The sequence below is a fragment of the Eubalaena glacialis genome, chromosome 7 (genome assembly GCF_028564815.1).
Source record: "Eubalaena glacialis isolate mEubGla1 chromosome 7, mEubGla1.1.hap2.+ XY, whole genome shotgun sequence".
NCBI classification, from domain to species: Eukaryota; Metazoa; Chordata; class Mammalia; order Artiodactyla; family Balaenidae; genus Eubalaena; species Eubalaena glacialis.
This window is the reverse complement of record NC_083722.1, coordinates 35,482,789-35,494,629: the sequence shown is the minus strand read 5'-3', so window position 1 is coordinate 35,494,629 and position 11,841 is coordinate 35,482,789. Positions and strand designations below refer to the sequence as shown.

General features: G+C 48.8%; 1 protein-coding gene across 3 annotated transcripts in view; it reads left to right on the top strand.

Annotated features, from left to right (window-relative positions):
* The first annotated feature begins 5,682 nt into the window (after positions 1 to 5,682).
* Positions 5,683 to 11,841, top strand: part of DAAM2 (dishevelled associated activator of morphogenesis 2) — a 112,297-nt gene continuing 106,138 nt past the window's right edge. The window contains exon 1 of one of the 3 annotated variants that reach the window (XM_061196262.1): positions 5,683 to 5,750. The gene's annotated coding sequence lies outside the window, so the exon portion shown is untranslated. Of the gene's footprint in view, positions 5,751 to 6,202; positions 6,434 to 11,841 lie in introns of those variants that run through there. The other 2 variants (XM_061196263.1, XM_061196264.1) reach the window with 2 other exon arrangements.

The following is an 11,841-nucleotide window of genomic DNA, read 5'->3' as shown; positions in this document are numbered from 1 at the left end:
GCCACGATGTCCCAGGATTGTGTGTCTTGTGGTTAAACACTTAGGATTTTGACGTAGGCAAGGCAGCAGAGCCGACCCTCAAAGCCGCTGCAAACAACCTGAGAAGCCTACTCAGAAATGCAGTCCTGCGCCTCGGAAGGAGACAGCCTTTATGGGGGCAATTTTCCAATCGCTGCCTATTTGGTGTGGTCATGTCTGAGCCAGGGGAGGTTTCCTGGCAAACTCCAGGCAAAGATGTTTGCAGAGAGCTGGATGTCAGGAACCTAGTGAATTGTACATTAATGTTAAGTGCATTCTTGGTATTAACTAACAGAAGAGCTGTGTGTGTGGGGTTGGGGGGGAGATGGGAAAAGGCAAAGAGAGGAAGAGGCATGTAAGAATAATGGCCATCTGTAATTACAAACATTCTATAATTCAATCCTCACTCTGGCACCATGGGGTTGATCCTCCTATTATTCCATATATTTTCAGAGAAGCTAAATGATGCTCTTACTAGCTGTAAGAGCTACAGCTGGGATTAGAAACCAGGCTTTTCTGATGCCATATTCTAATGCCTTTCTACAAACCTCCCACCATGATGAGAACCTAAAACATCTTCAAGCAGTTCATGTCCTATTGGCAGGTCCTTTCCAGGAAGAAACTGTGATACCTCTGACCTTCTTTCTTTAGTTGTAGCTTTAGAAGTTACTGTTGGTTAATGGAAGTCCAGGAGGCCTGTTCTAATCAATGGAGATTACATCCCTCAATATAGGTGAAAGAAGCAGGACGGGCCCATGATCAAAACACCTGATGTGTGATGTGTCTGTGCTGAACTGGGCCCAGTTTACAACAAGCTTCTTCTGCCCTCTAGGCATTACCAGCACCCTTGATACAAAGTTTGGCACTGCCCTGAGCAGAGCCTAGGGTCAGCAGGTGGATTCCGACAGCCCCAGTGGTGGAATGAGAGAGACCTCACAATTCTGAGCGTTCCTCTTCCTCTCCAGTCTCAGAAGAACTCGTTGAAGTAGGGACTTTCAATCCATTTGCCTCATTTAACCTTGTCAACAATCCTTTGGGATGGAATGTTCTTCATCCCATGTTATTGCTGAGAAACTGTATTAGTCAAGGTTCTCCAGATAAATAGAACCAACAGGATGTGTGTGTGTGTGTGTGTGTGTGTGTGTGTGTATAAATAGACACAGACAGATAGATTTTAAGGAATTGGCTCATGTAATTGTGGAGGCTTGATGAGCTCCAAATCTGATGTGGTAGGCTGGCAGGCTGGAGATCCAGAGAAGAGTTGAAGTTCAAGTCTGAAGGTTGTCTGCTGGCAGAATCCTGGAGGTCAGCCTTTGTTCTATTATGGCCTTCAACTGATTGAATGAGGCCCACCGACATTATAGAGGTTCCCCAATTTAAATGTTTATCTCATCCAAAAAACACCCTCATGGAAATATCCAGAATAATGTTTGACCAAATATTTGGGCACTGTGGCCCAGCCAAGTTGACACATAAAATTAACCATCACAAACACTAAGCTTCAGAAAGTTACCTGCTATGCTGAGCTCACACAGCAGTGAGAGGCAAGGCTGGGGATTTAACCAGCGTCTCTGATTCTAACAACACCTGAGTTCTCTTCACCATCTTCTTTAGCCCGTGTCAGTAAATTGGGGAAGGGCATCTGTTAATCATCACATTGATTGGATGGCTACTCATGGGATTCTCATTGATCCTTCACAAGGTCTTTGCTGAGTGCTCCTGGGATCTGTGTGGTATAGACTAGGAGCTCTGGCCCTGGGAGGTGGGCAAGGAGGGACCTTTGTAAAGCCTACTTCTCCCACGAGTCAGCTGGGCCTTGGAAGTACATGGTTGGCTTTGGAAGCAGGGACAAGCTTGCTGAACTATTTGAGGATCCCTCTGGGAGCAGCTGGAATTTTCCAGATGAGCAGTGTGCTGCACAGAGCCTCACTGTGTGTTCAGGGAACATTCCTGGGATATGCAGGTGACTGACATGAAGAAAGATGGAGCCACCCCCAACCCCTGGGGCAGTCTTGAGAATAGGAGATTACCACCCCCTACATTAGGGTTCTGTGTGTGATAGTGTTGGGGGTAGGGGCTCCATCTTTCTTCATCTGAGCCAGATGATCTTGGAAGGGGCCCTCCCACTTTACAGATTCTTCAGGGCTCACCAACCTCAAAAGCAGCCTCTTAGCATTGAGAGCCACATATTTTATAAGCTTCACCTGCTCCTCTTCCCAACAGAACCCAAGTAAGCTCACCTGGGGAGGGATGGAGACACACACACACACCCCCCCCTCCCCCAGACCTGGAATATTCTTCCCCTGTTCCCATCATCACCCACCACCTCTAAGTCTCTGGCCCTTTCTCGCCTCATCTTTAATCCCTTTCTTTCTCTCACTTTGCCTGGAATAAGTTAATGAGGATATTTTAAAGGGAGTTCATTCTAAAAGGAGTTAACGAGGTTATTCTATTTCTCATTAGGTCTGCCTCTTCATTTCTGTTGTGTCTGCTCCTGCTAACTTCCATTAATTCTGCTACATTTCCTTCTGACTGTGGACAAGTAGATTGGCCTGCGGGGTGATCTCCAAGGAAGAATGATCACACCACAGCTCCTGATCCTAGAAACGAGTCAGTCACAAAACCCTCTTATGCTTTAGTCACTTTCCTGCATCTTTTTTACACTAATCATTAAAAATAGATGCCATTTAGCTACTACTTGCCATATGCTGGGCAATATAGACAAAAATAGTTGGAAAGCAGGATTAAAGTTGAGAGGAAAATGGTGGTTGGAAGGTAGATTTGGGCGTAGAGACAATGGTTGACTTTCCCAGACAGTCGTGGAGCCTGTGGTGGGACTCACAAGAAAGGAGGAAGTCACAAGAGGAGAGTCGGTGATGGGCAGGAGAAGGATGGTGGCTGACAGATCCCTGGGGAACATCCACATCCAGGTGGAAGAAGGACCAGGAAGAGAAACTGCACAAGGGAAGCTGTCGTGCTGGGAAGATGTCCCTGAGAGAGGGGAGTGCTTCAAGAAAGAGGTGGTGTAAACTTCTCAAAGGATGTGACAATGAAGAGTGACAAGACTGGATTCAACTAAAAGGCCATGTGACCTTAGACAGAGCAACTTTCTAAGGGATTCAGGGCAGGATGTCAGAGTATAGCTGGAAGGTGAGAGGGGTTCAGGGTGACGATGGACTGGACTTAATTCCCCAGGTAGACTGTGACACTTTCTAGTTCCAGAATTTACTTTCAATCTCTTTCTTCTTGGTTGAATTAAATAGAATTCATGCCGACTTAGCAGTAATAAGGATTCTTTATTGGACTTTGTTGTTGTGTTACTGAATTTGTTGCAGAAAATACACAGAATTGGAGTCAGAAGAACTAGGTTAGGATCCAAGGGTCCCTTATTTTGTTGACTGTGTGATCTTGGGCAGGATATTTATCAAATCTGGCTTCTTTTCTTATATAAAAAATGGAGGTTATAGTGATACTTCTCCAGATTGTGAGGTTCACAGGAGATATATGTGAATAGGCTTTGAAAACTATAAAGAATGATGTCAGCATAAGGTTAAAAAGAACTGTCGTGCTCATGAGCTAATGCTCAGGAATCGTCACAATATTATATTTTGGTGGATAGATGGGAGTATATCAGGTAAGATTATACTTGGCTGTAAAAAACACAAGACTCAACTATTATAACTTGAACACATAGGAGTTTTTCTCACCTGACAAGAAGTCAGAGGAAAGTTCAGCCACTTATGGATGTCATCTAGGGCCTCAGCTCCTTTTACTTTCCCGCTCCGCCATCCTGAAGTGAGTGGCTTTTGTTTTCGAGGTTGCAAGATGGCTGCTGTACCTCCAGGCATCATATCTATGTCCTAAGAGAGAAGAAATGGGGGAAGGAGGAATAGCGAGTGTCAAAGGGTCGAAGGGGCATGCCATCTGAATCTGACTTTTTCTTAAAGAGCCTTTGTGGAAGCTGACCTCTGCCTTCTGCATGCCAACCTCACTGTCCAGAACTGGGTTTCATAGCCATCTCTAGCTACAAGGGAGTCCGGGATGGTGAATATTGTAGGCTTCCAGTTTCTTTAGTTGAGGAAGGCAAGGGAGAAGGGGCTTGTCAATGGCTTTTGGAAGCCAATGTGCAGTGTCCACCACAGACCAGAGCTCACCTTGCCAATGGAACTTTGATGTGAGGAAGGGGATGGAGGGATGTGGCAGTGGGTATGATGCTCAGGAGGGCAACTTGACAGTGACCAAACAGCAGGGCTCTGGGCCCTCTGTGGCTTGGACCAAAACATCTTGGCTGTCTCCCACCAAGAGGCCCAGCCCCAAGGCTTGGCTCCTTTTGGCAATCAGCCCTAACCAACTGCTGCCAAAGGGGTAAACACATTCCAAGTCCCCGAGTCTCTGCTTCACTGTAACTGTGGTTAGAACCACACTCCCACCTGGGCTAACAGGAAGCTCACTGGAGCTGTGTTGTTTTCGTGATGATTTGTGGTTATCCGTGCTCATTCTCCTTAATGGGGAGTTGCATACCTACACACTTATGTTATCCAACTGTACAGGCAATTTGCATCCCATGCATGCCATTTTTCAGTTCATTCTCCAATCTTTGGGAACCATGTAGGATAAGGCATTACACTCTCTTTCTCTCTACTCTTCAAAGGTGGCCTTTAAATCAAGCCATTTCCCTAAACCCCTTCAGCTAGATGGAGAAACAGATGACCATCAGAATCCAGACCTAGAAAACTCTACCTGGGTCAACACCCAGCATGGACACCATCTGCTTGCTCACTCCTGGGAGTGTGGGGGAAACAGAGAAGATCCAGACTCACCCTGAGGATGGTGTCGGTCATGGAGGAGACAGTTGTTCTTACTAAGGCAATTGCCAGTCCAGACCAGCAGATGGATCACAATCACATTTAAGAAAAAAAATTAAAAGCAATTTTAAAAAGTATGAATAAGAGCTATTGTAAATGGCTCAAACTCTGTACGTAAGCAATGAAGTAAGATGAACTGACTGGTACTGAGTTGGAAAAGCTATACAGAGGCAGCGAGTGTGGAACATAATTTAATAAAAAGAAACTTTTTTTCACGCACCCACTCCCAAAGAAGAAATGGAAAAGTTGTCAGGGTGTGGACCAGGGCTTCTAATTAGCTGTTCTGTTCTTCCTGATTTATCCCCTTTCTTGCCCTAGCACCTTCCTGGCACTTAGTGTCCCATGAAGGGACTTGGTCGAAGGAGAAGTCTCCCCACCTACCCCCAGCACCTGACTTCCCAGCCGGCTCACACCAGGGGAGGAGGGAGGAGAAACCCACCCACCCCCTAGGTCACCACTTCTGCCTCCTTGACCCTTACATGTTTGCAAAACAGAGGGAGCCCTGAGAAGGCTCCTCGCCAGCGTTAGAAACAGCTACCCTCATTGTCTGCCTCGCCCTGCCGGCTGCGCTCTCCCTTCCTCCCTCCCCTGCTTTCTGTCTGAAAGTGTGAAAATTACAAATCCCAAGGAACTGCAATCAGAACTCTACCTAGGGAGAATTCAGAGTATCCTTGCCATAAATATCCCGCTCCAAGACGCCTGACGTCAGAGCGGGGCGGGCGGGCGCGAGGCCGGTCTAGGGGGAGCGGCGAGGTTTCGGTCGGAAGACGGCGAACTCAGTTCAGCGCGGAGCCGGCGCGGCGGGCGGCGGGCGCGCAGCCGGGCGCGGGGCTGCGGGAGCGGCGGACGCGCCATGGGCGCCCCGGGGTAAGTGCGGCCGTCCGGCTCTCCTCCCTGCTTCGCGTCCGGGGGCGGGGAGACCGCGGGAGACTTTCCGGGGCACTTCCCCACTTCTCTCCCCCTCTACTTTCTTTCCGACGCTGAAAGGGGATTGGAAAGGCAGCGGCTCCGCGGGCTGCCTGTTTTGTTTCTCCAAAGTGCTTGCAGGAGCCGCCGAGGATACTTGAGTGGGGCTCCCCGGGCCTGCGTGCGCGTCTGCGCCGATGGGTGTGATTTGCGTGTCTATCTGGATGGGCACATCTGGACACAGGAAATGTCTTTGGAAAACTTTAAATAACAATGTTTGTGGCTTTGAAATCTGATTCCTTGTTGTCACAAGTGGACAGGCATAGCCGGTGTCCCCCAAACTGACAACTTTTTGGTGGTGGCTTTTCCCGGTTCCTTCGGGTGATTTAACTCTTTACAAGCCCCCGGCTCCCACTTGCAAGCCTGGCTCCTGGCCAGCAGGCTGGGCAGAGGGAGCGGGGAGGTTCTTGCTCTCAGAAGCAGTGGGACTCGGGAGAGGGAAGGAGCATCCCAGGAAAGGGGTCCTGAGTGGGGAATCCCAGCACCTGCGACTGCTGCCCATCCGTCCGCCTGCTGTGGCCCTGACAGCGCCAGGCATTGCGGCTTTGACTTAACCGGGAAGGAAGGATCTGGTCTGGAGGCAGGTAATTGCCAAGGGGTGGGGGGAGGAGGAGGAGGAGGTGGTGGCCAGGACTGAGGCTCTGTGTCCAGCCCTGCCGGAGAGTGAAAGGGATGTGTCTGCTACATGTGCCCACGGTGGGGGCCGTTGAGGGTTTTCTGGGAGCGCCCTGGTGCCCCAAACAAGATGCAAGCTCGTAACATAAAGAAACATGTCTGAGCTGTGGGGTGGAGGAAGGGGAGTGGTGGGGGAGAGGGAGAGAGATTTTTATCAAAATTGAACACAGATTGTTGAGGTCTGGGCTTGATTTAACTCTTCTGTCTCTGCCTTGGCCACTTTCCCACAGTCCTGTGGTGGATTTGCAAAGTTCCTGGGAAGGTGGGAAGGGGAAAAAAAAAAAAAATCACACCTCTCCAGGAAAGAGTCCCTGGAGATTTTCCTTAAAGCCTACAAGGGAAAGAGAGCAACTTCTCATCTTTAAATAGTTTCAAGTTTTGTGTTGCTCCCGGCCCTTCCGAGTTTGGTGTCAGTTTCTCGGATTTCTCTGAAAAGTTGGCAGAAGGAGGGAATGGATTTCCCCTAGGTCGTAGAGCGGGAATTGTGCCCTACTGAGTGTAGGCGGACGCGGGGCTGTATGGATCCACCAGCCCTGGGTTGCCCAGTGCACGCACTGGATGTCAATAGTTGTTCCACAAAGAGAGCCCTTTCAGCTTCATCCCACCCGCGTCTCTGGTTTTGTATTTTGCAACAGAACCAACCTACTATGTTTGGGTGGGGGGAAGATTACTGGACTCTCCCTGTGTCCTAGAAAAAAGGAGAGAATAACAATAGAGGGACAGGGAGGAAATCTGGATACAGAAACGGACCCACAGGAAGTCGAAGATTTGGGAAGGATTTTAGAAATTATACAAATTGACCCCTAGGGAAGAGCTATAAAAGACGGAGCAGACAGCAATCTCAGCTATAGACTCCTTTAACTTCAGGAGTATGTCTTCAACTTGAGTGCAGAGAAGAAGAAGGAAATCGCACTGAGGGCCATGTAAACAAATGTGCGTGTGCATGGGTAGTGGGGTACCCGCGAGATGCACGTGTAGGCGCTTGTTTCTGTATCGGTGACTGCGTGGGGTGGTCGTGGCCTCAGGCCTGGAAGCGTAAACGGGCCATTTCTCAGTTGTTCTGGGAGCTGCATCGACCCCCATCTCTCCCTTTTTAAAAACAAAAAACAACAACTGTGCTATGATTGTCTTGTTCCCTGGTAGTTGCACGCTGCGGCTCCTAACTCCTAGCTGAGTTTACAGAGCTTTTCGTCCAGACCCTCAGATGCGGAGGGAATACTCGTGCCCCCATCAGGACAAAAAGAGGAGAGAAACTTCTCCTGGGCCTTAGAACTGAGAAGAGAGTCAGGAGTTCAGGAAGGGGGAGGGTGTGAGGGGGGTGACCAGTAGAAAGGCCGGTGGAGGTGGAGGTTTTTAGTTTCGGTGAGTGTAGGAGAGGTTGAAAGACTACTGCTTTCTGTGGGAAAATGTCCCCTCCCCAGTCTTCTTTCCCAACCCCCTGTCCCCAGAGTTTTTTGACACAAAACAGGTTAAACTTTTGCCATTACTGAAGAGCCTTGGATCCAGAGGTAAAGAAGAGGGCGGGGCGAAGTGTAGGCCGTCAGGAGGGTGCAAAGATCATCAGTAGGCCCAGGCTGGCGTCTTTCTTACAGTGCAGCTGATGGAAGTAATGATTTAAATATTCCCACTCATCCCCACCATTTACACATAGAAGGCTGAGTAGCCAGGGGTGGAGGGGACCCATCTGGGAATCTAGGGTGGTCTCTTGTCCCAGCACAGGACGCCTCGGGGACAGCTGAGGGTGAGAACTGGGCTCTCACCTCTTTCATCACCCTCTCTGGAGGGTCAGTGGAATCCTGACCCTTTTGAGTTTGCTCCGGGGAACATTTCACCAACTTCAGACCCGGGATGGATTCTCAGGCCACTGACTCTTGGGCTGATATGGAAGCCTGCTCATTGGCCCTTCTATCAGCTCAAGCTTCTGGCCCACTCTTTGGTCATCTCTCTGAGATCAGAATGCTTAGGGTGCATTCTCAGGCTCTCCAGAAGGTCCAAGGGGCAAAGGCACCTGACAGAAAGAACCCCTTGGAGGATGTCCTTGGCTTTGACAGCAGATGACCCTCTGAATCTCCACAGCCAGAGTCTCTGTGTTCAGGGACCCTGTGTCCTTCGGCTCTGGACTTCAAATGCAGCCTGGCACAACACGAAGAGTACAGACATCAGAGCAGTCTGCCCTGGGAGAGAACTAGTAACCTGGGATACGTTACTTATTCCGTCTGAGCTTAAGCCTCAGATGATATTTACCTCACAAGGTTGTCACAAACATGATACTTATGCAAAGGGACTAAAACAGAGCTAGGAATGTTGTAGACCCTTAATAAAGGGAATCCCATAATTTTATTTTCCAGTTTTTTAGCCATCAGGAGCCCGTGTGGTTTGGAAAGGACCTCTCCCCAAATCTGGCTACGTATTTTCCATTATTGAAGGCCGCTGGGTGGAGTTTCTAGGGTCAGGTCACCCTTACTTCCTCCTTCTAGAAACATCGGCTAGTGGGGATTATCCGGGAGCGTGGCCGGTTCGTTAACCTGAGGGGCGGGAGAGGGCACCAGGCATCCTGGATATCTGGTCTGGAAACCACTCCTGTGTTTGAGCTCTTGGGAGGGAAGAGGGCAGCAGAGCCAGTTGTGTGTGTGTGGTGGGGGGCAGCGGGTGGGAAGGTGGGAGGGAGACGGGAAGATCAAGGACCAATGGAGTCTTGAAGGACAGGCCCGAGGTCAGAGACAGTCACTGCTCCTCAAGCGTGCTCGGGTCAGAGTGAGAGGGGAGAATCTGATGGGTTGTAAAAATGGAAGCTTTAGCCATCTGTAAACATCTTGGTGGGCATGGGCTGGGGAGGCTGCCCCCTCCCAGATTGACACACTGTCTGCTGGTGTGGCGTGGCTGGTCCAAAGGACGGAAGGAGCATCTGATGTGGAGAAAGCAGCTGCAGGTTCTCTTGGCCCATCTCAGAGCTTCTAAGTTATCCTTCAAGTTGACATTTAAGACTTTGAAGATCGCATTTGTTTCTGCTTTGTACAAACTCTCTCTTTAACCATGGCCTGGGATGACTTTTCAGCTTTTAAGAGGCTCAGCCAGTGGCCAGCTTCTCTTGAGATGGCCCAGATTGGGGGTCAGTGAATTCCTCACTCCTGGCACTATGTATTTCTCCAAACTCTCTCCTCACATTTTTCTGGTTTGTTTGTTTTCTTGTTTCATTATGAGGTTTTAAAACTGCACCGTCCAAATGCTGTGCAGTGAGGAAATGCCTTTTCTTTCGACCCGTGGATCATCATGCTAGTGCTGGGTGAGACTTGTCAGACTATGGGCATTAGCAGGTGTTGTGGAGTTCTTTCTGGGTCTCCCCCTCGAAAAAAGGAAAAGAAAAGAAAGAAACCTGGGAAAGAGAAACTCGAGGGAGTTTGGTAGCTCTTTGAATCCTGGCTGAAGAGGAGCTAAATTATTTGTAGGATGCCCCACGGGTCTGTGCAAAGAGCTTCAGGATCAACAAGACCCAGGTTTGAGTTCCGGAACCGTCAGGTCACAAGCTGTTCAGCCTCTGAGTCTTCTTCATCTGTCAAATGAGAACAAGAGGTGTTCTCACATCCCAGGGTTGTTCTGAAGATGAAATGGAATGATATATGGGAAGAACCTAGCACACTGATCAGTGCTCAGCAAGATGGTAATGTCCTTCTCTTTTTAGTTCTAAGCTCATGAAAGTACATGGGTTTGGATATTTGTCCATGAGTCAAAGTAAATAAGCCACTTATTCAAGGCTTCACAACAGTGCTTAAAGGTCAGCTATCCCTGCCTGGAGATGGAGACCTTCACTATAAAAGTGGGGCACAGATCTGCGCTCCCCATGCCAGAGTGGCAGTCCCATGCGATGCTCTACTAGAACAAAGGAAAGACCACCAGCTCACTTACCCATAAACCTGGGCCATTAGTGAGCTGCGCATAGAGCTTGCTTTAGAAATCCCAAACACTGTCTTGGGTCCAAAGAATCGAGGTCAAAACAGGGGAGGGAAACCACTGAGGTAGGACCTAGCATTAAAACTGAAAAATAATGGCACGATGACAATAATACCTGACATTTGTATAGCAGTCTACAGGTTGAAAAGCATGTGGCCTCATTTCATCCTCATAACAATCCTATGAGATGTGTGTTATCCACATTTTACAGCTCAAACTGGGGGCTTAAAAGACTTCCCCTCACAGGGAGATCAGCTCGGTGCTTTGTGACCACTTAGAGGGGTGGGATAGGGAGGGTGGGAGGGAGACGCAAGAGGGAGGGGATATGGGGATATATGTATAGGTATAGCTGATTCACTTTGCTATACAGCAGAAACTAACACCACATCGTAAAGCAATTATACTCCAATAAAGATGTTAAAAAAAAAATCATCTTTACCTTTCAAAAAAAAAAAAAAAAAGGCTTCCCCTATTTCACACAGTAAGTGGAAGAAACAGGAGGTAAGCAGCTACCCCAAGCAGTATGTCCCAACCCATCACCTGGGAAGCTTGTAAAATTATCAGTGCCCGGAGCACCCCCCCCCCCGACCCCAGGCCAATTAAATTAGAATCTCTGGGGTGGGGGGCCCAGGCACTGATTGTTCTACAAGCGCCCCAGGTAGTGTGAAGCGTAAGTTGAGAGCCATGGGTCTAAGGGAATCGTGAAGAGGACCAAGGTGAGGAAGCAGGGTATCAAGCACAGGTGAAACAAACAACCAAATCATTGCTAGGATTTAAGCTCCATGAGGGTGGAGACTTGGTGGTTCTCTCTCTACCCAGAACCTAGAACGTGCTGGGCATAAGGTAGACACTCAGCGAACACTGGCTGAATGAATGAACTACTATAGATGAGGAGCCGACAATTTCAGCAGCCAAGTCCAGCCTGTCGCCTTGTCATGTAAGTAAACAAGCTTTGTATGTTATTGGCATATAGCCATGGCGTTTCTTTATGTGTTGTCTGTGGCTGCTTTCATGTGAAAAGGGTGGAGTTGAGTGTTGTAACAGAGGCTGTGTAGTTCGCAGAGCTGAAAATATTTACTGTCTGGCCCCTTAACAGAAAAATTTTGATGGCTCCTGCCCTGGTTCTCAGAGTGACCAGAGCAAGGGTAGTGTAGGGAGGGTTGTTACAGCCTGTTGGTCAAGAATACGGATTCTAGAATCAGACAGACGTGTGTTGGAACCCTGTCTCCGCCACTTACCTGTTGTAAGACCTTGCATATTATTTCACCTCTCTGAGCCTCAGTTTTCTCATCTGAAAAATAGGGAGGATAATAAGTAATACCACCCTCACAGGATGGTTGCGAAGATTGCCAGCCCCTGGCCTAGAGTA